The sequence below is a fragment of the Lissotriton helveticus genome, chromosome 4_1 (assembly GCF_964261635.1).
Source record: "Lissotriton helveticus chromosome 4_1, aLisHel1.1, whole genome shotgun sequence".
Classification (NCBI taxonomy): Eukaryota; Metazoa; Chordata; class Amphibia; order Caudata; family Salamandridae; genus Lissotriton; species Lissotriton helveticus.
In genome coordinates, this window is record NC_136063.1 from 1,905,760,325 (window position 1) to 1,905,787,912 (window position 27,588).

Consider the following 27,588-nt stretch of genomic DNA (forward strand, 5'->3'; position numbering starts at 1 on the left):
TTTTGTTTTTGTTATATATTAACGACTTGGTTAACATGCTAGAACACTGCAAGCATGATGCACCATGCCGGGCTAACAGGAAAGTCCCGGCTCTCTTGTATGCGGATGACTGGCTACTGGTCTTGAGATCTCCGATGTGTATCCAAAATCTTCTGGTTCAGTTCGGAGTGTTCTCCAGACAGAGCGGGCTGGAGATCAATACTAGAAAGATCAAATACATGGTGTTGAACCCTTGCAAGATGGCAAGATCTCACCCGGTCCCCATTGGTACCCAGTTGGAGAGGATCCGCACCTTTGAATACCTGGGGTTCACTCTCAATAAGTAATTTAGCTGATGACCCAGATTCATAAGTCGAAACTTAGACTAGAACACTTTAGTGGTGGCCTTCTGAGAGCCTTGAAGGGATTCAACTTTCGTCCAATGACACCATGGGGTAAATTAAGAAATCACTCAAGGTGATAGGGTATGATGACATGTGGGGATACCCAGAAAAGTCTAGTGGTCTTTCCAAGTCTATGCTCAAGGAGCGGTGTTGAGGACATGTAGATGGCAAACTGCACCAGTATCTGGGGCAGGTAGCCTAACTTCTACCTTTTTGGAATTTAAAGATACTTACATCTTGGAAAGGTACATGGACACAATTGAGCCTCTGGGAGCCAAGACACTCTACATCGAGTTACGGATTAGGACGTTGCCTCTTCAATCTTGTACTGCGAAGTGGCAGCGCACCCTTGTTAATCCTGAGCTCGACCTAAGCTGCCCATTTTGCCCAGCGGCCAAGGAAACAGTAGCTTATGTCCTGTACTTTTGCCCACAGTACCATGGATAAAGGAGGAAATGGATTCTTCTGCTATGCCGCAACATGGGCATTAGGGACTATAAAATTGCAACTAAGGAACTCAGGGCAGACACAGTTCAATTAATTGTCTTTGCTGTCATTGCCAGTTTCTTGCATATATGTGGAGACTAAGACAGAAAAAGATTGACACATTGCCATCCAGCATCTAGCACCTTAGAATCTTGTATGTCTCAGTTGCACTTCGCTGTCTTCTATGATTTCTTTCTTAGACCACGTAACAGTAGGCATCCGTTATAGGAGTTGTTATATGTCCACTCTCGCATCTCAAAATTGTTCTGGTGATCCCCATTCATGCTGCTAGTCTCGATTGTGGGTATTTTAAACATTTTAACAATTCTATATTCTATATATTATGCTCCTCCTATATGCTGCTAGTGCTAACTGTGGGTTATAAATATTTTAATTACCTTTCTCTTTCATATACCCTATGGGGCATATTCTCAAGGATTTATCACAGAGTTATAGGCACTTTATCGCAGCCAAAATGGTGATAAATGTATTGACCCATTCACTAGCTGGTGCTAACAGCCCATATAACCAGTTTACCTGCGATAGCAGCTGCAAAAAACATCGCCACCGATGACCCCGGCAACTATCGCTAATGAGATGAGATGCAGAGACGCAACATTCTCAATGACCAGGCCAGATCGTCGATAAGATCCCAAAACAGCCGATAAGGCGCGTTAGCAGCAGGAATTTAACACCTGCTCTTACCTGGTGTAAAGTTGGACTACAACCTGCACCATAAAAGGGAGCCCATCCCAAAGCCACACCAGAAGAACTGATGCCATGGAACTACTGATCATGCAGCTAGGAGCCCCAAGAGGGCCACAACACCCACCACCACCACCCCCAGGACCCCCAGGCCTTCACCCCCACCAGGGGTCCTAGCCGCGACACCCTGTGGACAAAGATATGTTACATCAACTTCACGAAACCATGAACAAAACAATTTGCCTGATGTCGCACAATCACAACACTTAACATGCATGTGTGGTCAGAAAAAGGAGAATGACTCATTCATCTTTGAATCGCCAAACAAAACATTTTATTCAAATAAACTCAAAACAACTATTCTGAAGAGTCATGGCAGGTCTTCTTAGGAGGACAATCTGTAGGTCACAGTCTGCAAGACAAAATTCTAGATAAGAAGGTGTGTCATGCGCTCATCAAAGGACAGAGAAAGAGAGCGAGAGAGAGAGAGAGAGAGAGAGAGACAGAGAAAGAGAGGGAGAGAGAGAGAGAGAGAGAAAGAGAGAAAGAGAGGGAGAGAGAGAAAGAGATGGAGAGAGAGAGAAAGAGAGAAAAAGAGGGGGAGAGAGAGAAAGAGAGGGAGAGAGAGTGAGAGGGAAAGAGAGGGAGTGAGAAAGAGAGGGAGAGAGAAAGAGAGGGAGAGAGAAAGAGAGGGAGAGAGGGAGAAAGAGAGGGAGAGACAGCGAGAGAGAAATACGGAGAGAGGGAGAGAGAAAGAGAGAAAGAGAGGGAGAAAGAGAGAAAGAGAGGGAGAGAGAGAGAGAAAGAGAGGGAGAGAGTGAGAGAAAGGGGGAAAGAAAGGGAGAGAGAAAGAAAGGGAGAGAGAAAGAGAAAGAGAGGGAGAGTGGGAGAGAATGAGAGGGAGAGAGGGAGAGAGGAAGAGAGGGTGAGAGAAAGAGGGAGAGAGGGAGAGTGAAAGAGAGGAAGAGAGAAAGAGGGAGAGAGAAAGAGAGGGAGGGAGAGAGAAAGAGAGAGGGAGTGACAGAGACAGTGAAAAGTAGAGAGGGAGAGAGAGTGCTGACACTGCGGACCCAGGCCTCACTTCTCACCTGCTGCCACCGGAGTGTCTCCAACCGCATGCTGGTATAAACTGCAGTCCACCAGGTCCCCCTTATCTGAAACAGAGTCCAGATTCATGAATGGCAGAGTACATACAATTGCACACACCATCATCGCTTGCCTGCCCCTGCGCTCCCAGGCTGCTGCACGTCCCAGGAAGACCTGGGACATGTAGCGCTGTCATCTCCCTGTAAACGTAAGCGGAGTAGGGTGGCGTATGCCAGTCCAGCGTAAGGGTGTGAACAATGAACCAGGGGCTCTGGGCATGGTTCTGTCCTGGGCTGGACAAGGCAGCAACTAATGCGTGTGTCACTGTTGTAGTGCTGGCGCCACCCGGACCGCAATCTGCAATGTGTCACCCTGTGACCCAAGTACCACAACATGAGCAACATGGACGTAAGGGGGAATTGCTGACCCTACATTTATCCATACTTCCACACTTGAAAGATCATTGACATGACCCATCTGTGTGAATATGAATGTTTAATGCACATTTAGTGGAGTGTTGTAGCTGGAGCAGTACAGGGCCATGCAAACCCCACTTTACATTGTTGGCCCGTGGAGGGCCAGCCAGAGTCCTTCAGGGAATGACAAGTTCAATGGAAGGGGAGTACAGTCAGCAGTCTGAATGCTGTGTCACTGCTGACCAAACAGAATACGGCAGTCCATGTCGAGGTCCAAGGTGAGTGTCGCAGGAGATTAATGCTACAGTTTTCTTATTACCAGTAGGGCAGATTCATCCGCATCTTCATCCTCTGCTGTTTCATGTGCCTCACATGTGGGCAGTGGTTTTCTGTCTCCAGCACTGTGTGCAGTGATACCTCAGGGGCCGGAGGTGGAATGTCTGCCACAGTGTGTGGCAGTGACAGTTCAGGGGTCGGAGATGTGGTTGGAGTGGCAGCAGCAGCAAATATCAGTGCCAGGCCTTGTGGCAGCAATGCCATGAGTAGGGTCTTTAAGGTATTGAGGAATCCAGCTACCTCTCGCTGGTGTGCAGCCGTGGCAGCCGCTCTTTCCGCCTGCGTCGGCTCCATGGTCTCCATTATCCTCTGCATATGTCCCAACTCCCAGGTGAGCCACTCTGACTAGACAGTTGTTCTTTTCTATGAGTCTGGACTCCAGCAATGTCAGCCATGGTTCGTTGGAGAGCATAGAGCGGACGGTGGGTATCCGTTAGGGACTAGGAGTGGTCCCTCATGGGACTTAGACAACCACGTTTGGCATCTAGTTTGGCTGCCATGAGGTTGAACCCCACCCGCACCTGTTCAGCCAGCTGCTCCTGGCCCCCCAACACACGGCATTGGAAGGCCATGTGGTCTTTGTGAGGGTCCTGGGAGGCAGCCGTGGTGGTGGGTGCGACCTGCTGTGTGGTCTGTGCAGGGGGTGAGGTCTCCTCGTAGCAGCTGGGCTGCCCTGCTCTTGGAGATGGGGTGCGGAGGCTGTCCACAAGCTGTTGGAGGGTGTCGGGGTCGAAGGTACGGGGTCCTCTTCATCATCAGAGAAGAGAGGTTCGACCTGCTCTGCAGGAGGCATTGGATTTCCCTCTGCAATGTGAGGGGAGATGCAGTTTAACATTGTGTTCATATGTATGTTAAAACATTGTACATGTTTACATTCAGACTGCATGACAGTGTACATTGTGACTGTTTGGGAGGAACTGCCTATTTGATGCGGGACAGTGGACATTTCGACACCATCATGGATGTGTGTTTGCACTTGTACATCATCATCTCACATTTCCCTACAATGCCAAATGTGATTGGCCAGTTTCTACACACATGCGGCACCAGTTGTTTCCTCTGTCTGTTCTGTTGTGGACGTGTTGCGATTTGTACAACATTGTTGTCAATTTTGATGTGCTCTGCCTGTTATGTGCGTGTGTGGCATTTTGGGGGAGTCGCCCCTGCAGCTCTGATTTTGCTGCCCCTTCTCCCTTTCATGCGGTGTGCCTTTGACGTCTGTGCTTATACAGTGCTGAGATATTGCATACTTGGGTACATTGGTCTCTTGGTAGAAGTTGGGGGTCTGGGGCATGGTTTGTCTGCAGATGTGCTGTACTTAATTGTGCATGTGTGCCATTGTGCCCATCTCCCCCGTCCCCCCAGTCCCTGGTCATTACTCACCCTGGTGCTGTTGTGTCCGGTCATGTTGAGCAGTGTCCGGTCCCCCAACTCCTGCCACCGTCTCCCCACTGATGACTGTGGACACCATTTCCTCCATCTCTTCCAGGTCCTCCTGTGGCGCTGGACTCCCACCTCTAGTCTGCATTGCTGCCTTCCAGTTGTTGGCGAGTTTCTGCTTGGTTTTGCGCTTCACATCATTCTAGCGCCTCTTGACCTCTTCCAGTGTCCTCTTCAGCACTCCGACTGCATTCACCTTGTCCACGAGGGACTGCCATGTTAAATTTTTTGTTGCCAATGACACAGTGGAGATGACGAACAGTAGTTGATGGTGTTCTACCACCTCCGTTATCAGGATCCTGTTTTCCTGCGGACTGAACCACTTCTTCCTCTTCTTCTTGTCCTTGCCCTTCCCTGACATCACGGTCCCAGGCTGGTCCTTCAGGGGGCTTGTGGGGTTCTGGTTGTTCTCTGTACATGCTACGGCTACCTCCATTGAGCTTCACTGTTGTTAGCTTTTGTTTGTATGTTTTTTTTCTACTTTTATGGTGATTTTTCCCACCTGATGTGTGTGAATTGCAGGTCTGGGGAAGATTATCGCTGCTTATTTATAGTAGTTGGGCCCATCGCAACTTTATTCGCATTGCGGTTTACTTTTTTATCGTCGTCCCGGTGACTTTATCGCGAACATTTGACGCATCATCGTGAGACTATGGCATTGTACCGCCGTGTTGAGAATTCAACGTTAACACAGCGTTATTTTCCCGCGATAGACTGCGATGTGAAGAGTTGCGTTAAGCTTATTTTGCAATAAATATTACACGTTCTTAAAATATCCCCCTATGTTTTTAGTGCTTTTATGTATGAGTTTAAAGTTTTAAGTTAGTGTGTTTGTTTTTATGGCAATTGCTGAAATAAAGCTTATTATACAATGAATTGGGAAAGGGCCAACGTGTGGCAGGATTCAAAGTGAACATGATCAAGTCAGAGGGTGGATTGTTCACAGTCGATGGTGGTGATGGAGCGAGATTCAGAATGATATTTTGTTCTGGCTCGCAAAGTTAAACTTCCATAATAATATAACCGTATTAATTGATTTGTGATGAATTATTAACCAACCTAGTTTAAAATGCATTTACACAACACGAGGGACTAACTTATGTGCTCTTTGTTGCAAAAGCAAGTGCGTATAAAATAATAAAATAATTTTGTCTATTGTTTTTGTCAGTATTAAATGCGGCTGTTTAATTAATGGCATGTGCTTATTTGTGTGCTTATGTTATGTCTTTACGTCTTCATGTGGCATAAGTTCGTGGAGAATCCTGTGGCCTAAAAGAAGAAGGTTGTTTTGAAATGCATCTTTGTGTGCACAGCTAGGTAACATAAATTAATGGGTTAATAATTAGCAAAGGGGGTGGGTAACAGAATGGGTCTCAATTCTTTAATTAATTGATGTCTTGTGTTTGTTTAAATAATAGTTTTCGAGTGAGGCCTAAAGGGTACATTGAAAAGATGGCGTTGTCAAGTCCTGTCCAGAAAGAGCAAGAGCCCTGCTTGGAAGTGGAAACTTTTACCACGTAGACAAAAAGTTTTTGAAAATTCAAAAGAACTGTGTTAAACGTGCTCATGGAAAGACAGATTCAAGGACAGGAAGCGGCAAAGTTTGCCAAGCCAAGGAAGTCATGTACTGTGGCTCAAATAAAAGTATCACTTTAAGGAAGCTGCGTGACTTGAGAATAAGAGACAATGGACTCTAAGAAAAGCCAGATCTAGGCTTGGAGAAAGGTGATGACACCATATGAGCTGATATCAGTCAGCCAATGAGGACACTGGATGGCAGAGAAAAATATACAATTTAGTGAGATTAGCTAGGCAGAAAGGTATAAAACTTGGCCCCATTGACAGAAGGGCGTTCTTCTTGCTTTCCGATTCCTGAAGGGCGTGTCGTGCTGTTGGACTCTTTTGCTCACGTAAGGATAACAGGCTTAAATGACTTACTTTTAGGTGAAGTGAGATTTAGACAGGGAAATAGAATTTAGGATGAAAACTGTTATTTTCTTTCATTCATGCTAACTGGTTTGCCTTCGAAGTGTCGTTCTATTATGCTTTCTACTAAATAAACGCAGCTTACATTTTGCTAATAAAATAAAGATTCATAAAGAATGCTCTTTTCTGAATAATAAAGTTGATAAAATTTGATTTTTGAAATGACTAGCTGGTCTTGTTTATTCATGGTCTAGTTACCATCAGCTGATCCATTTACCTAAGTGATCTAATTATTAATGATATTAGTTTAAACCATGGTAAGAAATGATAAACTGCAGTTGTATATAAATTTGTAAATAGTTTGTGAATAGTTCTGTTTAATTAGGTCACATGATGTAGTCGCCCAAAAATTGTCTCGTTAGTATATGGGCCTTGTGAGTGTTTAATGATAAATGGTGAGTATTGTGGAGTTGGGTAGCGTTGGTGAGACAGTTTTTCCTTAGGGGCGCTGGATCAATTCCTTGGTAGCAGAGTTACGGTTGCTATGGTAACTGTCATGCTACATGGTAATTATATAGGATCGATGTTTAACATGTGTTGAGTTTGTTTAGTTGTTATATGTAGACGAAAGGTGTTTTCCAGCAGTGTGAAAATTCCTAGTTGTGCCGGCAAGAGTAGTGTGACAGGTGAAGTTGCACTGTGCATTTGTTCTGTTTCAAATAAGTGGTATTGTCATATATCACTAGTGTTGTGGTTGTACAGCACAAGTTTAGGGATTCTAGGTGTGTAAGGTAAAATGAATAGTGAGGATTGTCTATGAAATTCTATCTTTCGAGTATAGGGACTTGGAGCCTGTTTTAAAACTCACTGTGAAAAGAGTAGTAGAATTTATCCAAGCTTGAGTGAAGGGTAAGGAAGCGTTGTCTATCTTACTGGCGAGTAAGGTTTTCTGGTGTGGGTTAAAGTCCTACCAAGATTCATGTATGTATGGTTAGGGATTTTCCGTTTGAATGTGCATAAATGATTTTGTAATATCGATCGAGTCAAACTTTGAATTGCTACTATATGTACATTCAGAGAAGTAAAGAGTTCGTTATTACCTGCTAGAAGGGTAGAGTAGCCTTACTTTATTAACGAATTTAAATATTCTGTGAGAATAGCGTTGTCTATTCCACGCAAAAAGAATACCTGAGTAACTGAAAAGCTATCACTTTATTTTAGCAAAACAGACAAATGGTTTGTTTTTCTGGAGTTACTAACTGAATTCCATTGAAAAGATTTGTAAAAAAATGGCGCTGTGAAAATATTTTGTAAAGGAGGGGTTAGTTTAAGGAGCGAAGTTTCTCTGTCCGAAGCTGCAGCGGCAGTATACGTCATTAGGGTTGCGCTGTGATTGGCTAGCATACGTCACAGTATTTGCGCACCGATTGGCTCATGTGACTAGCCAAGCTAGCAGCTGATTGGCTCTCCCTAAAAAGCAGCAATTCTATTGGTTGAGCAAAGCAGTGAGGTAGCTTAACCTGATTGGCTTGTTGGTGAGTTTCGCGCACGGATTGGTTGGTTTTGCGTAACAACCAGGAAATATTTACGATTTATTCTAAAGTAAGCGGAATCGTTTTAAAACATGGATTATTAATACATGAAAGAGAAAAAGAAGCTTTCTTGGTTTCAGAAATTGAAAAATAAATTCAAACCTGATAAGAAAATTGAAACGCGAGGTGGAAGTACAAAACACCTGCAGCTTATATGTCAGGTGAATATGGTTATCATACTTGTCTGTGGATTGAAAATTGGATGGAATATACAAGAATGATGGTGTATTAGCATGGCCGGAAGATGGATCATTTAACATTAAAGTTATGAAAAATTTGAGAGAAAAAATGATGACTCTTGAACCAAAGCCTAGACCAACACAATTTGAGGCTTTAGCTGAATGGGAGTATGAGATGTTTGAATTGGAACGAAAGAATAGAGGCATAACAAGAGGTACCAGATTGGACATGAATAGGGAAACTCATGAGGATAGAATGCGTTGATGGAGACGTAATGCATGTGAGGGTCTGTATCCAGCAAGAATTGGTGAGGTAACTAGTCAAAGCAATGCCCAAAAGAAAAATAATAATGCTGAGGAAAGTGAATTAGAAGATGCAGTTTTAGAAGAGATTTATATTACAAAACAGAAAAAGCCTCCTCCTTATCAACCAGCTTGTACATGGTCTTCCCCGATGGTTCCTCCAGGAACTTCACCAAGTGCTCCTCCTAGAGAGATTATTGATGAGGCATCACCCAGATTAAATCCAAATAATGCAAAAACTCCTGAAAGAGTAGAAACAAGAACTAATTCCAGTATGTCTGGTGAAAACAGAAATTATGCTGAAACCCCAGTTCACAGAAATGTTACCCCAAGAAATGTAATGAGTACAGAAAAATGTGAGGAAATGCCAAATACTTCAGAATATTTCCGATCAAAAGATGAATTAATACAGCAATTAACCAAAAGTATGGAAGCAGTAACGGTACCAGTAACAATTGGACCTGTTCAACCACTTTTTGATCAAAGGGAAATTAGACACTCAGCTTTAACTATTCCATTAAATGCAGAAATTCAGAAAGTGGCTGAAAATTTTTATTCAGATTTATCAGAAATTCACAGAGACAAGGCAATGATGCCTGCCTTAACTTTTAATCAAAGCTTCTCGAATAAAACTCCATCTGGTGCAGAATCTGATTCTGGAACTCCGGACAAGAGCATTAATAAAATAGATTTAACGCAAACCCCACAAAGCTTAGAATTTAAATTACTTGATGTTGCAAAACTGAAAGCAGATTTAGAAGAATTCATAATTGGCACAAATGGACCTGACAGTTTAAAGCTATATCAGGATGATGAATTATTGTTCATTTGCAAAAGCATACAATGGAAAGCAAAAACGAAGTATGATCAATTAGAAGAAATGGCTGCTGAATTAGAAATAGATTTAAGCAGACAGAAAAATTTGCAGAAAGATTACAGAGTGGATTTCTCTGAAAAAGACATTGAGAATATGAATACCACAGGTAGAATTATTTATGTAAAAGAATTAATTGTGTTTCTAAAAAGATTGGGTGAATTAAGTAAGTGGAGAGTAAAATGGACAAAGAAAAGAGAGGAAGACAGATGAGAAAGAGGAGAAGTAGCAAATGAATTTCCAGTGAGAGAAATTGCTGGTGGTGGATATGTGCATGTTCCTTGGTCAAGACAGGACATTTTACTGTTTACAAATGATTTTCCTCGGCTGAGAGAAAAACCAGTGGAATGGTATCAACAGGTAGACAGATTTGTTAAGGTTTCAAAAGTTCTGTGGATTGATCTTGATGGATTCTTTGAAATTGTTGTCCCGTCAGATCTTTGGACAGAATGTAAAATTTCTATAGATTGGCTCAAAGAAGAACCTGCCAGAGATAGAGTGACAGGTGCACCTTCAGCAGATGTTATGAATCTGTACGATAAGGTAATTGTTTGGTTGAAAAACAAGATTCCCCCAAAAGAAGTTGATTGGGTTAAAATAGATAGAACAAATCAAGAGCCAAAAGAATCAGTACATTCATTCTATGAAAGATAACTGCTTGTATTCAAACAATACAGTGGTTATGAAAAATTGAGTGAGAAGGATATGAGCCATTTTATTTACAGATTTGTTTATGGATTAAGACCTGAAATTGGTGAAATGATAAGGTCTGGAATAGTTGGTTGGCAATCACTTTCGGTTGATGACATTTTGAGAAAAGCAAAATATTGCAGTGATGAAATAGATGCAAAACAGAAAAAGCTGAAAGAGAAGGCAATGTGGGCACAGGTGAAGGTAGCTGAACAGCAAATAGCAACTTTAGAAAATAAAAATGTTCATCAGAATCAAGGTAAATTTAAAGGTAATTTTAATAAGCAAAAATTGATGGGAAATATTGAAGAATTAAAGCAGAAACTCCCATGTTTTAATTGTGGCGAAATTGGACACTGGAAGCGCGAATGTAAGAATCCGCCCAGAAATTTTAAAAATGCATCGTTAAATCCACAGATGCAGAATGAGATAAATCTGCAGCAACAGCTACAGCGACAGGTAGTGAATCAGCAGAGTCACATTCCACAACCGCCACTTCCAAATTGTGTAAATGTGCAGAGGTACAATTCGGAAACGGGATTCTGCGGAGGTGAACAGGTAAACAGATCACCATGAGTGAATGTGTCAAATGTTTCTCAACAGTATTTTTTGAATGAAAATGGAGGGAGTGATTCTGATGATTACTTATGACGGTGCCTGAGAGAGGAGGAAGAGTGTGTGCTTGGAGCCACTCTTGAGGTAGATCAGTCTGGTCCATTTGTAAATGGTAAAGTGAATGATGTAGAAATCACTTTTCTTGTGGCCACTGGTGCTACCCGTTCTACTGTTAGATCAGTGGAAATAGAAAACCTACCTCTCTCGGGTGAAAAGATTCAAGCAGTTGGTTTAGCTAAGCAGCAAATTAAAACAGATTTAACGGAACCAGTTAAAGTTGAAATTGGCAAATTTAAAGACAAGCATAGATTTGTAGTTTGTAACAGCAATCCTGTAAACCTGTTAGGAAGGGACATCCTCTGTAAAATGAATTGCAAAATATATTCCTCATCGGATGGTATAGAGATTCAAACTCAAGAAGAAGATGGGCTTTACAAATTAACAATGTTGATGATTGAAGCAGAGGAAAGTAAATTATTTCCTGCATTTGATAAAAACAATCTTCCTGAAGAATTAAAAGAGACAGTTAATGCTAAAATTTGGGATTTAACCGGAGATGAAATGGGTTTGATGAAAAATGTAGACCCAGTTAAAAAAACAGTAAAGCAAGGAGTAGATTTTCCAAACATTCCCCAGTACAAAATGAAGGCAGAAACTATTGAAGGTATTATACCTGTAATTGAAAAATGTATAAAAACAAGGTGTTCTAAAAGAAATTGAAAGTAGTCCATGCAATTCACCGATTATGGGAATTAAAACGCCAAACGGAACTTTCAGGATTGTTCAAGACCTGAGAAAGGTTAATCAAATAGTTGTTCCATGTTGCCCTGTTGTACCAAACCCAGACAGAGAGAGGAAGATGAAATTTGGGTTTACAAAGATGACAGACCAGTTATGCCAGATAACATGATTGCTGACATGGCCAGAATGTATCATGGTCCAGGACACATTGGAAGAGACTCAATGATTAGGTTATTTAGGCAAACATGGTATAATCCAAAGTTCAGACTAATTGCAGAATCTTTTTGTCAAAGATGTCTGATCTGCCAGCAGATCAACCCAAACAGAAAAACAGTTGTGAGCATGGGAACAATAGGACGGGAGGGTGGTCCTTTTACCAGATTACAAATGGATTTCATTGGCATGCCACCCCATAAGAAATTGAGATATGTCCTAGTGATAATCTGTCTGTTTTCGAGATGGGTGAAAGCGTTCCCAACACGTCACAATGATTCAATTACTGTGGCAAAATTACTTTTAAGGGAAATCATACCAAGGTACGGTTTTCCAGTGACGGTCGAGACTGATCGTGGAACACATTTTGAAAACAGATTGTTAAAATTGGTTTGTGAAGCACTGAACATAAAGCAAAAGCTCCATTGTGCTTACAGACCAGAAGCATCAGGTGTTGTTGAGCAAGTGAATGGCACAATCAAGAATAGAATAGCTAAAATGTGTCTAGCTACAGGAATGACGTGGACTGATGCACTTCCACTTGTTTTGATGTCTTTGAGAAGTACTCCAGATAAAAAGACAGGTTTAAGCCCACATGAGATACTTATGGGCAGAGTCATGAGACAAGCTTTTGTACCAGTTGGTAAAGTAATGAGTATTAATGATAGCGTCATTTTGGAATACTGCAAGAGCCTTTCTGACGTCGTGACTTCTGTGTTCCATCAGGTGGGAACTGAAGTGTTAACGAGAGAGAAGGAACAAGCTCATGATCTGTTACCTGGAGACTGGGTGAGGACAAAAGTTCACCGGAGAAGAAACTGCTTAGTACCAAGGTGGCAAAAGGCAAGACAGGTGATACTTGTCACAACAAATGCAGTAAAGTGCAGAGGTTTGAAAAGATGGATTCAGGCAAGTCACACCATTCGTGTAGCTCCACCTGAAAATCCTGACGAAGGTGATACTACAGCTGATTCAGATTCTGAAGAAGAGCCTGAAAGAGATCCAGATTCTGAAGATCGACAAGAAGGTCGACATCTGGAAAGTTCAATTGCGAATGAGGCGTTGAATGAAGACATTGAAGAAATTGTAATACAAGACTCTGAAGATGATGAAAATCTTCTAGAAAAAGAAGCAGAAAAAGAGTCTGATCAAGTGGTGATTCAAGATCAGGAGAGTATTGAAAAGCAGATTGGAAGCTCTGAAGGCAGGAACGGAAGTTCTGAAACTGGGAAGTTGGAAGTAATTGAAGAAGAAGAAGACGACGAAATTCCGAGTACCAGCTATAGGATGATGTTCCTAACAGAGTGAAACTGCCGAGTAAAGAAGTACCTGAATCTAGAATTGAAATTTCAGAAAGTGATACAGATGAAAGTGACGATGAATCCAAACTAAGAAGTTCAAGGAAAATAGCTTGGAGAGCAGAGTGTAATATAACTGAACCAAAAAAGAAAATATCAAGGAAAGGAGATAATTGGCCTGATGAACATGAAAGTCTAAAGTTTAAATTAGTAAACAGATCAAAGGAGCAGGTTAATGAGATCTCAAGTCAAAAAGGAGACTCTGATAAAAAAAATCAAGCAGGAAAGAAAATAGAAGTAATTAGCAGTAGGGCAAAGAGGGTGATTAGACCTAATCAGAAGTACAAGTCCCCTGAGTGGACTTACATTATCATCCCACCAGTGGTGGAGGTGAATAGCAGTAGTCAAGAAGACTTAGATGACACAAGTGACGATGATTGATTTATTTTGTTTTCATATAAAGTTGAAATTTGTACTTGGCATAAGGCTGAAGAAATTGTGTTAGGTGACACAAGGTCGAAGAAATTGTGTTAGCTGGAAACACACATTGATGTAAGACGCAAGGTCGAAGAAAAGCTGTTAGAAAGAAGGGTTTTCTTTAAAAAAAAATTAAATACAGGGGGGGGTGTATATTTAGAAATTTTAAATTTTTGATTTTTTTTGGAAGGCTCTTGTTTTAGAGTAAAGATGCCTTCAATTAACAATAATTCGAGATGTTCCATCTTAAGGAGAAGTTGCAAAATGTCTTCTATATGGGTGACTTTAATAGTTTTGGTTTGGTTAATTTTAGCTGTCATTTTTCCTTTTGGCATCGATAAGGAAGAGTATAAGACTAATATGACTAGTAAAATAGTGGCTAAACAGGATAACCATAATGTAATAGGCAAGTCTAACAGAGTTATTGAGCACAAACCAGAGATCCACCAAGATAGGTCTGTTGGTGATTTTTCTAGTAATACTTTTTCAAGACTTTTATCTGAATATGTTAAGGTTATGGATGTTAAAGATTGTTACATTTGTGTGAAATTACCGGCTTCAGTTTCTGAGGGGGTCACTTATAATATGCTTCCCCTTACTTATGGCATCACTTGTAGTGTTATAGCTAGTCTATTTTATCAGACAGGTTGTTTGGAGTATTATTACTCTAATTATGACGAAATCTTTGATAACTTAAAAGTTGATAAAAGCTTGAATAAACATAAACATGCTAAACAGATGAGGGAATTTTTCATTGTAACTAATGAACTTACTTATGAGTATGCTTTTAGAAATAATTTAACATGTAAATTGAGAACTGAAGAGAAATCTTTCTGAAACTTGGTTGAAGAGAGAAGGGCGATTTATAAGCGAAACGAAATGTTGAAACAAACCAAATCTAAGTTTTGGCAAATTGAGGATGAAAAACTAAATGGTAGAACTGAAAATGTTGCTATTCACATAGATAAACCTGTTAGTGGAAAGCTTTGTATTCGGAGAGATAATACTCTATTCGATAATTATTTTGTAGGAGCTAGTCAATGTGAAGACACTTATCAAATCTTGGGTAGTTGGGGATTTAAAGGTGGTAAAGATCCAATTTTTCCTGGAATTTATTTTGTGTGCGGAAACAAAGCCTACTATAATCTCCCAGACCACTGGTATGGGACCTGTTATGTTGGTTTAGTTTTCCCAAAGATTTTCCATGTAGATAGAAATGTAAAGGGTTCGTTTGAAATTAGCAATCATCTGAGTAGATTTAAAAGGGAAAGTTTTTCAGAAATTTTGGGAGATATTTTTGGTACAGTAATACCTTTCGTGGGTATAACCCTGAATGCAGTTAAAATCTGAAAAATGTCTACAATTGTTGACAGATTGTCTACTGATACTGCTAGTGGATTCAAATTAGTCGATACTGAACTTATTGCCATGAGATCGATGGCTATGCAGAACCGTCTTGCTCTTGACATTCTTTTAGCCAAAGAAGGAGGAGTTTGTGGAATATTACATGTCCAGCATTGCTGTACATATATTCCAGATAAGAGTCGAAACATTGAGATGTATATTAAAAATATTACAGAATTACATTCAGAAAGTGTACCTTTAGAAGATGTAGATTTTTCAGAACGCTTGAGCAAAAGATTTGCAGCAATCAAAAACTGGTTTCAAGAGATTGGTAGTTCAATTTTAGGCAAAATACTGTGTCCTTTATTAGCTATAGTTTTTGTGATATTTCTGCTAAAAATTAGTTGCATGTTACACAAAAGAAAGAAGTATCTAAGAGAAAAGAAGAGGATTTACAAGCTCAGAAAAGAACAGGAGAAGGAGATAGAATTAGAAGAGTTTCGTAGGTCACAATATGAGAGTTACAAACAAACAGCGGAATCGAAAGTTTAAAAACACTAATACTGTGATTGTCCAAAACATGTTCAAGTGTATTAAAATTTTGCTAAAAATTTTGGGTGTAGTTTGGTGATTTTGAAATCACCAGATGAGGGAGTTGATGGAGCGACATTCCGAATGATATTTTGTTCTGGCTCGCAAAGTTAAACTTCCATAATAATATAACTGTATTAATTGATTTGTGATGAATTATTAACCAACCTAGTTTAAAATGCATTTACACAACACTTGAGACTAACTTATGTGCTGTTTGTTGCAAAAGCAAGTGCGTATAAAATAATAAAATCATTTTGTCTATTGTTTTTGTCAGTATTAAATGTGGCTGTTTAATTAATGGCATGTGCTTATTTGTGTGCTTATGTTATGTCTTTACGTCTTTATGTGGCATAAGTTTGTGGAGAATCCTGTGGCCTAAAAGAAGAAGGTTGTTATGAAATGCAGCTTTGTGTGCACAGCTAGGTAACATAAATTAATGGGTTAATAATTAGCAAAGGGGGTGGGTAACAGAATGGGTCTCAATTCTTTAATTAATTGATGTCTTGTGTTTGTTTAAATAATAGTTTTCGAGTGAGGCCTAAAGGGTACATTGAAAAGATGGCGTTGTCAAGTCCTGTCCAGAAAGAGCAAGAGCCCTGCTTGGAAGTGGAAACATTTACCACGTAGACAAAAAGTTTTTGAAAATTCAAAAGAACTGTGTTAAACGTGCTCATGGAAAGACAGTTTCAAGGACAGGAAGCGGCAAAGTTTGCCAAGCCAAGGAAGTCAGGTACTGTGGCTCAAATGAAAGTATCATTTTAAGGAAGCTGCGTGACTTGAGAATAAGAGACAATGGACTCTAAGAAAAGCCCGATCTAGGCTTGGAGAAAGGTGATGACACCATATGAGCTGATATCAGTCAGCCAATGAGGACAATGGATGGCAGAGAAAAATATACAATTTAGTGAGATTAGCTAGGCAGAAAGGTATAAAACTTTGCCCCATTGACAGGAGGGCGTTCTTCTCGCTTTCCGATTCCTGAAGGGTGTGTCGTGCTGTTAGAGTCTTTTGCGCAGACAGGGAAATAGAATTTAGGATGAAAACTGTTATTTTCTTTAGTTCATGCTAACTGGTTTGCCTTTGAAGTGTCGGTCTATTATACTTTCTACTAAATAAACGCAGCTTACATTTTGCTAATAAAATAAAGATTCATAAAGAATGCTCTTTTCTGAATAATGAAGTTAATAAAATTAGATTTTTGAAATGACAAGCTGGTCTTGTTTATTCATGGTCTAGTTACCATCAGCTGATCCATTTACCTAAGTGATCTAATTATTAATGATATTAGTTTAAACCATGGTAAGAAATGATAAACTGCAGTTGTATATAAATTTGTAAATAGTTTCTGAATAGTTCTGTTTAACTAGGTCACATGATTCAGTCGCCCAAAAATTGTCTCATTAGTATATGGGCCTTGTGAGTGTTTTATGATAAATGGTGAGTATTGTGGAGTTGGGTAGCGTTGGTGAGACAGTTTTTCCTTAGGGGCGCTGGATCAGTCGCATAACAGAGGGTCAAAACAGGGAGCCACACCTTCCCTGTAATAATTACTCTACCAAAATCCCATACAGAAATAAGCCATTAAATCATCTTCTTTGGAAATATTGTAAGCCTATCAACCATTAATGTCCAATGCCCAGTGATTTAATCTAATTAAACAAGTACATAAATTAGACTAAACAGCTACAAGCTATGCTAATCAGTAAGTGCTGTACAAACCTGGCAAGTAAATACAGAGGGGCAGATTTACAAGCACCTTGCACCACTTTTGCGTCACTTTTCCCATGTTAAAAGGGACACAAAAGTGGCGCACGGGGCTTGTAAATCTGCCCAGAGTACGGTATCCCAAAATCAAATTGTGGGACAACTCGCTTCGTGATTCATCCATGTTTCAAGGGAGGAGTCACAAAGAGCGTGACTCGAACATAACTTGGAATGCCTTGAAGAGCCCTGTTTCCTCTCTGTAGTTTTAATTTCTTGCCATTGCCATTGTCTCTCAGCAGCAAATCGGGGATTGTTAAGTAGTGAAGCATCTGAGAAGGGGTCAACGTGGAGACGTCATCAAGGGGTCAAATGATTCATGATGTAAATTGAGCTTCCTCTGGTATGTTGGTGGTTTGACGCCCATATATTTCCTTTTATTAAACGTAGCTTGGAAAGTTGCAAGTTTATTAGCATAGCCTGATATTATGTGCAGTCCTACACCAGCACTAAATCAAATTGTTTGTTCTACTAGGATGATTGCATCACAAAACAAATATATTAAGGTCAATCAGCGTAATCTTTTTTAGCACAATCTTTTTCTTCTAGAAAAAAACACAGTAGTGATATTTATAAAAGCTTCACAAAGTATCCTCGCAAAAGTAGGCCCATGACCCAGCACATGAGTTTTCTCATCTTGTCTCTCCTTTCCCATTTCCTATAGTATCACCACCACATGAATTCCAGGTATCAGCATGTTCTCGTCATCAGAAAGGTTCACCTTCTCCTGATTTTATAGGGACAACTTAAAGAGCCTTCCAGACACAGCCAAAAGGATAGCCCCTCTGATGAATTGTAGATGCACAATTGAATAGTCGTTTTACAGCGTACAATCTCCTGTATAACTTGAGGCAGGGAAGGGCAAGAGGGGTCTACAAGCTACCCCATCCTTCCTACAAACCAGTATCCTGTCAACATTGTGCAGTCTGCATCTTGGTCAAGAAAAATTAGCCTGATGTAAAGGCCATACACTCAACAGTTAGACATTGACATGTGTTAACTGAACAAGAACAATCTGAAGATGTGCACATCAAAATGGGCAGCTAGTAGAATGAAGGTGGCATGTAATAGCATGATTTAATACTGGTGCTATAGGATCCCATGTTCTTGATGTTGGCAAAGATATATCATTACGAGTGCTGCATACTGATGGTGGTGATCAAGAAGGCGATGGTGGTAGTGATCCATCTGGTAGGATTGATTGTGAGTGTGTCACTGCCAATACACGTGGTGGCTGCTTAGGGGCTGCTGATGGTTTGTGTTGCAGTGGAGACCAGTCATTGCTAGGGATAATGCTGTTACCAGTGCTGGTGGTCATGCTGATGTATTTTAAAGCTGGGAGCGAAGGAGAGTGTTTTAATAGTGCAGCAGTGTTATTGCCCCACAAGTATAAGGTACTATGGAGTATAAATTGGCTAATCTATGGATGATGTTGATGAGAATGCAGCTGCTGCTGGGATGACAGAAGTGGCCATCAATGTTGGGATAGTGCTACTGTGGCCAACCCTCTCGTTGCTCATGTCTTTTGTCCCATGACGTATCTGTGTTTCATGTGGCCCATAATAAATAGAACAGTCTGAAAATGGGAATACTCCCTCACTTTAATTCATACCCTTAATGGTGTTGAGTGAGCAAAGGAACCATACCCCAAACTCCATAGAGGAGTTCCCTTCCATCCTTCTGCCCATCCATCAATCCATTAATCTTTTCATCCATCCATCCTTCCATCTATCCTTTAACCCTTCCATCTTCCAGTCACCATCCTGTCCGTCCACCATTTCACCACTCTGTTTTCTATCCATCCTTTCATCTGTCCAGCACTTCTTCCATCTATCCATCTGCTCACCTATCCATCATTTTACAATTGTATCCTTCTTTCCATTTAGCCATCCAGCCTTTCATCCTTCTATACACACACACCCAACCAGACATAAGTTATTTTATCCATGCAAGTATCTATCTTTCCACCCATTGAAACTTAGGTCCATTCTTTTGCTTATTCATCCATGTGTTCACCCATACATCCTTTTACCATTCCTTTAACTTAAATATTCATCCGCACATTATTTTGCCTTTCCATCCATCTGCCAACCATTCATCCATCTGTCCATAATTCTAACCATTCACCCACCTTTTTACCGTTTTATTTATACAGTGATCCATTCACCATTCCATCCACTCCTTCTTTAGACCATTCTTCCACTCTCCTGCCCTTCATGTTACTCTTCCTTCCCTTCACATCTTTCCTTTCTTTAATGTATATTTCCATAATTTCATCCTTCCCTCTCATTTTTTAACACCTTCGACGCTCATGAGCTCAGCCATGGCGCTCCGGTGCTCATGACGAGCTCAGCTCGTCATGGCCCATGGAGCGCTCAGGTGCGGGGAGAATTCCCCCACTGTGCTGAGCGTTCCACGGGATCCATGGCACCTGTGACGAGCTCAGCTCGTCATGAGCACCGGATCGCCGTAGCTCATGACGAGCTGAGCTCGTCATGAGCATGGGGGCGCTGTGCGCGCCCCCCTCCCCCCCAGCACAGTGGGGGAATAACCCCAGCAGCGAAGGGGTTAACTTCCTACCCATTATCTTTTTTTCTCATCCTTACTTTTTCTTTCTTACCTTCCTCATTCCCCCTCTCTCTTTAGTTGCCTCTGTACTTTTTTCCCCCATATTTTTATAATTTCTCCTTTTTGGTATTCACTATCCGTTGCTCATCTTCAAGTCCTCGGCATGCATCCTTTAGCTTTATCATGATTTTGAAATACATTGACCTTTCATGGGCTTTTGTTTGCAGATTTGTAGACAGGAGAGCCACATAAGGAACTAAACAACATTAATTTTTTTAACCAGTTTATCAGCTCATTATGCTCAGTAAAACCCTCCAAACCCAATTTGCTACTCGAATGGGAATTCACAATGCCACTGCTCATACAGCAAGATACAGTTTCACATAATCAGTCAAGATTTGGATATATTCCAGATATGTCTAGGCACAGGAATCATGCAAAAGGTAGAGAAGTAACTAATGGAAGGTCAATACTTCAGGTATTATGCCTTAATCAAGTGCATAGAAAGAAGAAAAGGCAACTATCTACATGTAAGTGTAAGGAGGAAAGCAGAAAACCCAGTCGAGTAGCAGCCCAAGCTCTGGCATTTTCATTTTGTCATGAAGGACCCCTTTGTCACACTTTTTAGAAGAGCTTTAATGACCCCTAATCCTTAGGGATCCTTTATACCTCATATTCAGTGTTCATCATAAACATCTTTGATATGTCTTAACCAGTTGACCGTGGCTCGAAGTCTGCCGTGGTGAGGGAAAAATAATGACGTGGTTCGGACGGCCAAGGGAGAGGTGTGGCGCCGCGGCCAGGGCGACTGACGCTGGAATATGGGGACCACGGTTCGATCCCCGGCTCCGGCAGCAGGTTAGCCCAGCACCATGCGACTCTGGGCAATAGCTCGCTTAATCTTCCCGACGGCCCCCAGCGCCTAGAGACCCTTACGGGTGATTGTGCGCTTTACCAATGTGGACTTTACTTACGGCCCCCGGCCGTCCTCCGCACACGCCCACTGTGACGTCGGACGGACGAGGGCCATCCTATGCATCGAGCCAGTTTTAAGGTAAGTATGAGGTTTGCAAAACGCAGGATGGATGCTTTTCCAAGAGGACCCTAAGGTCAGCATAATCCCCCTAATTCCTTTCCTCCCTTATTTCTTTGTTTGGTAGATCGGTCAGGGAAGGGAATTAAAAAAAATTCTTGCTGGAGAGGATCCCTGGATGTTGAGTGTGGGAAGTGGCCGCCACAATGCATTAGGGGAAGAAAATTAGGGATGTCCTTTCCAGAAACACCTCTTATGAGTGAAACTCTGTTCCAAGGATGCAATGACTGATTGGTAGTGCGCAGCTGGCCAAATGCAGAGAGAGGATGGGAATATAAGCAACCCTACAGCTTGATACTCACCTCTTCCGACACAGATTGTTTTTTTGTTTGTAGCTACTGTGTTTTTCTTCGTTTGTATTGTGTTTGCAGCAATAGAACACAAATGGTACAGGTTTTCATACTATAACAAAGTCCCTCAGTTTTGCCAGGGGGGGTTTCCATTGTTCTTTTGACACTGTTGTGTTTGCATTCAGGTACCAATCTCAAACAGCACATACTTGCAAACATTGCTTGAATAATTGAATCATCACAATAGCTATGTTATCTCATTTTCAGGAGTGGTTGAGAATACTTCTACTACTACTGCCACTACCACTACTGTAATACTATGTACTGAAAATAGCCATGGGCCTTAGTTTTGGTGTTTAGTGTGCTTTTTTACAATGTAATATACTGTAAAGATAAGTATATTTTAAATAGTACTAAAGTGTTCTGTATGTGCAAGAACTGTGGCTGGACATTCATACCTGTTTTGCGACTCAACCCTATACCACCTCCTTTGAGGCCGGCTTCGACTGGTCATCCACATCTGCTTGGAGGACCAAGGGGTTTAGGAGAACAACTTTTCATCGCAGACCGAGTACCTAGTGTGGTGTTTCATGGAGAACACCCCCACTCTCAGCTTTCAGAGGGCTTTGTCCCAATGACTGTATGGAGTGGTGAAAAATAGCCTGTCTGAGACATCTTTACGTGATATTCACATCAGCGATGAGCAGGACTCCTACCAGGAACATCTAAGCATCATTTTGCAGGACAAGCAGTCAAGAATTTCAGGCAGCACCTTGCATTGCCCCGAAAAGCCAAGGACTGGTTACCTATGGCAAAGGTAGACCTCGTCAGCGCTATCCTATTTTTCCATCTTGAAATGCTTACAGGCCTTCTCGGGGCAATGCCAGTCTTGTGCCACCCAGTAGGCGAAATGTAATTAATTTATGTATCAATCTTTCTCCACCAACAAAAGGAGGGAGAGCCTAAACTTGTCACTGGATGAATAAGTACATTTAAATGCTAACACTATGGTCCAAATAAAGTAGCTTCATCCGATAAAACTCCAAGAAGGAAAACCAATTTCAAATCCAACAAATTATTAGAAAAAAATAAAAACCATGCAATGATGCTTCAGATACGTAGTGAGCAGTGACTTAGGTGACAGACAGGGCTTTGCACCACTGAGAAAATGTACTCTTAATATAAGCGGTTGTCCTCTTGTTGAGTGCATCACTTTCAAAACACTTGCACCGCCACCCGCAATAAATACAGGCTCTACTGCTTATGTTAGCAAATATTTTTATAGCATATTGTAGAGCGCCTATGTGCCATTTTACAGCCATTTCAGAGTGCTCGCTAGAAATATATTCGATCATTCAGGAAATAATCCCACCACCTTTTGCTTCTCATTTCTTTTTTTTTTTTTTTTGTTTAATAAAGTTTTATTAAGCATAAGAAAAATGATACATTATAATATCACAACATAAGATAACGCAAAGTCAATAGGAGATAATCATGAAGGACAATTTTTGAGATATAGGAAAATAAAAACGGTAAAGTAAAACCATGTAATTGAAGAAAACCTTATAGAGAGGAAAAAAGAAAAAGAAGGAACGAGAAAAATAGGAGGAGAGAAAGAGAAAGGGGGGAAAGGGGGTTAAGGGGGGGGGAGAAGAGGATAAGAAGGTGGAGAAAGGTAGCCAGGTAAGATCAGACTTAATTTTTAGGGTGACAGACGTAGAAGAAGCAATAGCAATTCTATGCTCATCACACACAAAATTCCACCAAGTCTGCACAGACAATTTAGAGTTATCCTTCCAGCAAGACAAGATTACTTTGTAAGCAGTTGCAATGAATAAGTCAAACAATTTTGCATTATAAGAATGTAAGTCCAAAACATCAGATATAGAACCTAGAAAAATATGCACCGATGAAAACGGTTCAGAAAAACGAAAAATGCGCATACAGTATTTCCAAACTGATTTCCAAAAGGTAATAACTCGTGGACAATCAAATAGGAGGTGTTTAAGTGTGCCTGGGTGAGATGAACAGGACCAACAAAGGGGAGAGGAGGAAGGGGAAAATTTGGCAATGCTTATAGGGGTAAACAGAGCTCTATGATAAATGAAAAAAAGTGATTGAGTAATACGGGCCGAAACCGAAGACTTAAACAGTTTGGACCATAATCGATTCCAAGTATCAATAGATAACGATAAAGAGAAATCAGTTTCCCAAGCAACTTCATGAACAGTTTTAGGTCTAGGACCAACATTCTCCAATAACATTTTATAAATCAAAGCAGCTTTGGGTATTTGCTGAGTAAACAACGGGTATAGAGGGGTGGAAGGAGTAAGGGAGGGAAGGGTATCAAACGTAGGTAGGGTAGATAGGTGAGACAAAATGGCATTAGCAATAATATCAAATTCATTACGATGTTGCACAGATAAATCAAACTTAGTTAGCATTTCATCAAATGAAAGAAGGGATGAATCTGAAAAGAATTGATAGACAAACATAATATCCTTTTCTTTCCAATACTTGAAGTAGAAAGATTTACCCTTATATTTAAGATATTTGTTGTACCAAATACTAGAGGAAAGAAAAATCTGTAAGGGCGATAGGTCTTTTGAAAAAATATTATGTAGCAGTGTATGGGAATATTTCAACACAGGGTAATGCGTCAAAAATGAACAGTTGGACATACAAAGGGATTGTTGAAAATTGAAACCCTTTAACAAAGATCTCTCAACTACAATCCATCTGGGTACAGGGGTATCAGTAAAATCAAACGCCAGTGAAAAGGCTTGTTTCAGTAAAAAGGCTGAGTGGTATGATTGGAAGTCAGGGAAGCGAACCCCCCCTTCAGATTTAGGACGTAGAAGTTTTTGTAGGGAAATGCGGGGTCGTTTATTATTCCACAAAAATTTAGAGCAGATGGAGTTCAGCTTATTAAAATACAATTTAGGGATCTTCACAGGAAGCATGGAAACAGTGTATAAAATATGTGGGGAAATCATCATTTTGATGGTGTCTAAGCGACCCCACCATGAAAGGAAAAGAGGAGACCACGTCTGAAGGAGTGATTGAATTTTTTGAGTAAGGGAGGTAAAGGTCAGTTTGAGTGTGTCACGCAGGGTGGAGGAGAACCAAATACCCAGGTATTTGATCTTGGAGGGACACCATGCAAAATCAGTGGAAGCAAACATATATTGGTAACAGGATGAGTTAAGGGGTAGGACTTCCGTTTTGGAGAGATTAAGTTTATAACCAGAAACAGATGAATATACGCGGACTTCTTCTAAAAATGGAGGAAGGGAGGAGACAGGGTTAGCCATGTAGACCAGAACATCATCGGCGTAGGCCGAGAGTTTCGTCTCAATCGAGGATTGTGTGAATCCCTGAATGAGGGGATTAGAGCGGATTTTAATAAGGAAGGGCTCTAGGCAAAGAATAAAAAGTAAAGGGGAGAGAGGACAGCCTTGTCTTGTTCCTCTGGATAAAGGGAAACATTTAGAGAATTTATTGTTAACAAAAACACTGGCGCGGGGAGCAGAGTAAAGGAGTCTAACCAGGGAAATGAAATGAGGACCAAACCCAAACCAATGCAATGCCTTAAACATGAATTTCCAATTAATTCGATCAAACGCTTTCTCAGCGTCAAGGGAAAGGGCAGCTAAAGGGGCCTTGAAACGGTTGCCATGGGAGATAATATTTGTAAAAACACGGGCATTATCTGCAGCAAGTCTGCCTTTTACGAAGCCAACTTGATCGGTCGTGATTAACAGAGGAATAAGGGATTCTAGTCGGGCAGCTAGGATTTTGGCAAAAATTTTACAGTCGTAATTAATGAGGGATATGGGGCGATAATTTTTGCAAAGGGAAAGGTCCTTGTCCGGTTTGGGAATGATGATTATAAGGGCATCCAAAAATGAACCCGATGCTTTGGCACTTGCAATAAAGGAGTTAAAAAGTTGTAGAAGGTGAGGAACAAAAATGGAATGCAAGTTGGCATAAAATTCGATAGGGAGACCATCAGGGCCAGGGGCTTTCGCTTTCTTAAGGGATGTAATAGCCTTAAGTATTTCCTGAGGGGTAATGTCATCTTCTAATTGCTGAAATTCAGTAGGCAGTGACGGAGGAGGGGGAAGGCCTTCAAAGAAACGAGAGAGATCATCATCACCAGGCAGTGTATCATCTGTATATAAGAGTTTATAATAATCATGGAAGACCTGTGCAATATCCTCATCAGAGGAGACCTTTGTATTAGTGTGCTCATTAAGAATAGAGCAAATCGATTTGCGTTCAGATTTGATTTTAAGGTAATTGGCCAACATTTTCCCCGCTTTATTTTGACCCCCATGAAATTTGGATTTGATCTTTAAAAGGGTGTTACAAGCTTCAACTGTGGCAATTTGATTAAGTTCAGATTTGGCTTTAATAAGGAGATGAAGAGTGTCAGGGTTCTTGGAAGAGAAGTAAGAGTGCTCTAGGGTCTTAATGTTGGCGAGTTGGGTAGTGTATTTGGCCCTGGTGAGTTTTTTCTTCCTAGAGACATAAGAGATTGTAAACCCTCGCAGTGCAGCTTTAAAAGCATCCCAATTGTTTGAAACTGACGTGTCTTGGGGTAGGTTGAGGGAGAAGTAGTCAGAAATGAAAACCTTAACTTTAGGCATGAAATCCGAATCAGAAAGAAGGAAAGTGTTAAATTTCCAGCGACTGAAAGACGTGGAAGTATGGGAAAGGTCAAAAGTGGCATACACAGGTGCATGGTCCGAAAGGAAAATAGAACCAATTTCGGATTTCTGAATAGCAGGGAGAAGAGATTTACTGACCAAAATATAATCAATTCTGGATCTAGTATGGTGGACATTAGAGTAGAATGTATATTCGAGTGACTCAGGATTACATGTTTTCCACACATCAAACAGGGGACGTGAGGCAATAGCCGACTGGAAAGCTTTATGGGTCTTGTCCGGTTGGAATTTGGAGGAGGATAGTCTATCCGAGAATGGGTCCAACCATTGGTTAAGGTCACCGGCTATGATAACATTAGGGCAATCAAAAGATGAAATGAGGATTTTAATATCATTCCAAAATTTAGGGTCAGGACGGACAGGACCATAGATATTGAGGAGCACCATAGTTTTGTTTTGTATAGACACTTTTGACATAACCCATCGACCCTCAGCGTCCGATTGAGAGGACAAAATTTGAACATCGAGGCCTTTACGGAATAAAATAGCAACACCCCCTTTCTTATCAATCGCAGGAGAAAACACCACCTGACCCACCCAAGCCCTTTTGAGTTTCAGCGATTCGATATCTGTACAATGTGTTTCTTGGAGAAAAGCAATCTGAGCATTCAATTTAGATAGGTGGGACAATACCTTTTGACGCTTAACTGGGTTGCCAAGACCACGAACATTCCACGTTACGAAGTTACACATGATGGGAGGTATGGGAGGAGGGTAACAATTGGGTCCAATACACTGCAGGTAGGGAACTAAGGGTGGAAACAAGAAAGACAAACATGTTAGCAATACAAATCGGATACAAATAGGAAGACAAAATATGAAGGAACAACACCTTTGATATAGCTAGAGAAGAATAAGCATGTGGAACACTAGAGACTACAAGAAGAAAGACAAGAGGGGACACACAGAAGATAATCGAACATGAATGAGCACGGAATATGCAACAATGGCCTGTGAAAAGGAAGATAAAGAGAAAGGAGGAAAAGAGAAGGAAACAGGTAAGAAACAGATCAAGGCAAGAACACCCGACCTGAGAAGTAAGAGAAGAACCAAGTAAAGGAAGCATGGAGACGCCAACGCGGGCGCCTAGCCAGCAGAGCAAGGAAAACGCGGGAAAATAGGCAAGATATATTTGATGAAAAAGGGAAACTTGCGCAAGACATGACAGGAAAGAAACCGAGACAAGGCCACAACAGTCGTCAAGAAATTAGAAAAATAATTGCAAAAAGTAGAAGAAAGTTAGTTTCAGTCATTGGTGTCCATCGTTGGTGGAGAGACGGTGAGAAGATAATCTCGGAGCTTCTGAGGATCATCAAAGGTACGGGACCGGCCATTGTGGGTTATCTTGCAGAGGCAAGGATGAAGAATTCCATATTGGATGTTGAGATCCCTCATGCGAGGACGTAGATTAAGGAATTCTTTGCGACGAGCATTTGTAGCATTCG

The 27,588-nt window shown here is 41.0% G+C and overlaps 1 long non-coding RNA gene across 1 annotated transcript; it reads right to left on the reverse strand.

Moving 5' to 3' along the window:
- Positions 1 to 1,885: 1,885 nt before the first annotated feature.
- On the reverse strand, positions 1,886 to 27,105 carry LOC144827744 (uncharacterized). The gene is made up of 3 exons (XR_013610341.1): positions 26,777 to 27,105; positions 2,663 to 2,728; positions 1,886 to 1,986 (listed from the first exon to the last, which is right to left on the reverse strand). It is a non-coding gene; the product is annotated as an uncharacterized LOC144827744 (long non-coding RNA).
- Between the last annotated feature and the right edge of the window lie 483 nt (positions 27,106 to 27,588).